The sequence below is a fragment of the Erithacus rubecula genome, assembly GCF_903797595.1.
Source record: "Erithacus rubecula genome assembly, chromosome: 1".
In the NCBI taxonomy this organism is placed as follows: Eukaryota; Metazoa; Chordata; class Aves; order Passeriformes; family Muscicapidae; genus Erithacus; species Erithacus rubecula.
This window is the reverse complement of record NC_136658.1, coordinates 107,559,449-107,564,137: the sequence shown is the minus strand read 5'-3', so window position 1 is coordinate 107,564,137 and position 4,689 is coordinate 107,559,449.

Here is a 4,689-nt window from a genome sequence, read left to right as displayed (position 1 = left end):
CGCCCCCCGAAGGGAGGGAGCGGCGCGGCCAGCGCTGATTGGTCAGTGCGGGGGCGTCGGCAACTCCGTCCCAGCCAATGGGAGCGCGGTGCGCGGGGCCGGAGCGCTCGGCGATGTCCGGGGATGTCCAGCAATGTCCAGGGATGTCCGGCGATGTCCAGGGATGTCCGGCGATGTCCGGGGATGTCCGGAGATGTCTGGGGATGCCTAGCGATGTCCGGCCGGATCGCTGAGGGAAACCCGGGGGGAAACCCGCAGCTTTTACCCACAGGGCCTCCAGAGGCTGTGTCCAGTTCTGGTCGCCTCAGTTCAGGAAGGACATTCAGGTGATGGAGTGTGTCCAGAGAAGGGCAACGGAGCTGGTGAACAGTCTGGAACACGACGCCCGTCAGTGGTGGCTGAGGGAGACGGGAGTGCGTGTCCTGGAGAAAAGGAGAGACACTGTCACTCTCTACAGCTCCCTCATATGTAGCCAGGTGGGAGTCAGCCTCTTCTCCCAGGCTAATAGCAACAGGACAAGAGAGAACAGCCTCAGTGGAGGTTTAGGCTGGAGATTAGGAAGAGGTTTTTCACAGAACAGGTGATTAGACATTGGGATGGGCTGCCAAGGGGCGTGGTGGAATCCCTGAAGAGACTGGATGTGGCACTCAGTGCCATGGTCTAGTTGATGTGGTGATCAGTCAAAGGTTGGACTTGATGATCTCAGAGGTGTTTTCTAACCTAATTGATCCTGTGACCCTGTAGAAAGGGCTCTGCTGGGGCATCTTTGAAGGTGTTTTACTCATGTCCCCAAGGGCAGTGGCCATAGTGGGGACACACCTGTGGCTACCAGTAGCTCCTGAGCACAGCCTGTGGTAGTGGCTGCTTCTCTGGTTTGGGAGAAAGCACCCACTGCCTCTGAGAGGTCTGTGAGGGGCTTCATGCTGGGGCAGCAGACAGGTGCTGCCCCTAAAAAGGCCTTGGTGTTGTGCAGGGAGTGCCCAGGCATCTCAGCATGCCCAGGCCAGCAACAGGGGAGAGGTGCAGGTAGCCCTAAAATGCCCATCTCAGAGCAGGGAGCCTGGCAACCATGGAATGGTTTGAGTGGGAAGGGACCCTAATGACCATCGTGTTCCAGCCCCCTGTCATGGGCACCTTCCACTAGACCAGGTTCATCAGAGCCACATCCAGCCTGGTCTTAGGCACTTCCAGGGATGGGGCAGCCACACAGGAAACCTGTGTCAGATCCTCACCATGCTCACAGTAAAGAATTTCTTCCTAATATCTATTCTGAGGCCATTCTGATGGTGTCTGAGAATGTGACAATAAATTATTCACCTGGGTAACAGCTCAGTGTCACAACAGCTGCATCCTCACTGCTGTGAACATGGTTTGATGATGTAGAACACAGGGTGCAGGCGAATTTAATACACTCCATGCAAATGATCTCACAGTGATTCTTAAAAAGTTGCTCTAGATTATGCAGAAAGTTAAAAAAACACAAACAAACAAAAACCCCACAGAAATCCTTGCATGAAAGCAGAAAATACTGAAAGGCCTTACAGAGAGAAGTTCCTCAAGAGCATAGCCTGTGGCTCTGGAAAGTCCAAGCAGCAATTTCTTCTGTATCTATAAAAAGTAACAATACAGAGAAAAGGAGTTCAAGGTAGTTTATTTTAGGACATGAGATTCACTCTGGAGTGTTCCATGTGTTTCAGGCCCTTGAAGGAGTTGAGACAGCTGTATGTCTTCATCTACACATATACTATGTGGTATATAGAGTGACTTGGAGAGCACTGCATGCTGTAGAAATAGGAAAAAATAAGAAGTAGGATGCTTTAATCAAGTGATAAAAGTGGAAGAAAAGACTTTTGAACTGGATATGACTGGTCTAAAGCTGAGGGACGAGTTTCAGCATTAAAAAGTCAAGGGTCTGTCTCTCTGATAAGAAAATGGATCTATGGGAAAAAATGAAGGAAAATCACTGAGCAACTAAAAACAAATCAAGAGAAGAGTCAGATATTTTATATTTGCCATAAATAGAGAGACTAAAACAGCTGTCTCATTACATTGTTAAAAACTCACAACTTGCAGAGAAACATCTACATCAATGACAAATTACAGAATCACAGAGTCACAAAATTGTGAGTTGGAAGGGACTCACATGGATCATCAAAATACAATTTCTGATTGAAATGACACTTCTTTCCCTACCCTCCATATTCTAGTTTTACTAGAAGAGTTCAGAACAGAAGAGTTCATTACAGAATGAACAGAAGAGTTCATTAGAAAGTAGTGTTCTTAAACAGAACAATTATTTACTCTAAATCACAGTTTGCTTAGTTAATTACATCTAAAATATGCTATAAAGTGACATTTGCACAAGTAACCATTAGCCCCACTGGTAAAACATCAGTTGGAAAAACACGTGGAATAAGATTGTGGCTTGCATCTGGTGCATCTAAATTATGGGATGGCACAAGCACGATGCAGAGTGTGAAAATGGTGATGTGAAGAAGGCCTGGCCCTTGGTTTGGGTCTCAGAGAATCATGAGGTGCCAGGGCACACACGAGGTGAAGCTATGCAGGAATCCATGAATACTCTGGAACAGTGCAAGCACTGCACACTGCAGTCACAGCCAAGGAGGGATATCCATACCTTTCATGCCTTTCAGGAGGGGCTGGGGAAGAGGCCCTGAGTCAGCTGCTCTGCCTGAAGAAGTGCCAGCCTTGCAGCAGCCACTGCAGCTTCAGGCAGATGGGTGTTGAGGTGTGGAATAGTCAGCACAGATGGATGTGCCAGATCCTGAGAGATGCAAGGCAGACACCTCAGAGGAAACTTGTAAGACCAAGTGACAGCTCCAAGTGTATTGGAAACTATCTGAGCATAATGTGTGAGGCAAATTAGAGGGGTTTGTAATTGCAGCACAACTCTGCACTCAGGATTCAATTTCCTTCACCAAGGCAGCAGCCAGGTGAAGAATGGTTTGGGCTGGAAGGGACCTTAAAGAATGTGTTAGTTCCTCCCTTCCATATGCAAGGACACCTTCCACTGTCACAGGCTCCTGCAAGTCCCAAACAGCCTGGCCTTGGACACTTCCAGGGATGGGGCATTCACAGCTTCTCTGGGCAGCCTGTGCCAGAGCCTCACCATCCTCACAAGGGAGAATTTCTTCCCAATATCCAAACTAACCCTGCCCTCTTCCAGTTTAAGGCCATTCCCCATTGTCCTGTCACTACATGCTCTTCTGGAAAGTGCCTCACCACTACAAGAGAGTTCTGGTGTACATAACAAACTGATTTTAAAGATCTCCACAGCAACACCATACATGTTATGCCATTGGCATTAAAGCTATTAAAATCAATCATGGTGGCTGGGAATGAATAGACACAACTAATTAGCTCCATTAAGGCTCAGCCCAATCAGTGGGACACACATTACTCCTCATCCCAGCCTTGAGAATAATTCTCATAAATCAGCACCAATTTTATAAGGGGAGGCACTTAATCAATTTCCTGAGATCTGGCAATAATTAGTTTTCTTTCTCTCACAAGGGACAAGAGGAGTTGCAGTGAGGGTTATTATAAAAACAAAATTATAATCTGACCAGCCTAGCAGTGAAGTGACACCAGCTGGAATATTAACATGGAAATAAACAGCTTGTTTAGGAAGGGCAAGCAGAGAATGATGTTTCTTGTATCACTGATGGGAAGATATGTTGAAGACTGAAAGAAGAGGAACCCCTTGGAAAACCACAGCCAGTGATCAGAGAGAGAGAAGAAGGTAAATGCTGTTGTGGTAAGATCACTGAAGGAGGAGATCAAGTGGAGGAGGCTTTTTGTGAGCAGCAGCTGAAGTCACCAAAAGAACCAATGGAGCTTTGGTGGTACCCAGAGTCCTTTTGGGAAGGGAGAGCATAAGCCTATTACACAAGTTCAAAGAAATGTTTTTATGCAAAGGGAGAAAAATGCAGCCCAAAAAGAATCACTCCTTATTTTAACTGCATAGGATAAGCCACAAACTGGGACAGAATCATATTCCAAAGCGATCTTTGGCAGACTGGAGAAATCAGAAGAGAAGGTAAAATAGGAAGGTGGTTGAAAAGGGCAAGTACTAAGTTTTGCAGCCAGGCAGGAGGAATAACCTGCTTGAGTGGCCATTAGCTGGACAGTAGTTGTGTGGAGTGGAAGGGCTGACTACAGTGCCAGGCAGGCTCAGTGTGAGTCAACAAGGCCCTGCTGTTGTGTAAAAAGCAAACACCATACAGGGTTAAGCAAACAGGGATGCAGCCTGCAGGACACATGGCACTCCCAGCACCCCTGGGCCCTGGGGAGGTGCCCTGTCCCACCTGGAATGACGTGGCCCATCTGCGACGTGGCCTGGGGAACACAAGGTGTCGAGAGAAATGTGAACCAGGAGTAAAGACTGAAAGAATGAAGTTGTCAGAGAAAAGAGAAAAATCAGAGACAAGTACTACAAGGAGAAAGAATAGAATTTGCTGCTTGCTCTGCACTGCAGGTCTGTTCCCTTTGCTGAAGATGTTTTCGCAGTGAGTTTTTTTGCTTGGAAACTGAGCAAGGAGGGCAATTAAATGTCTCTTTGTTGTGGCCACATGAAAAGGTAAATTATAATGTCAAACACTTGCAGAATGAAAAGTGGCCCAGACATTAACGAGACTGTTACTTGGTCAGATTTTGTCTTTCAGACTT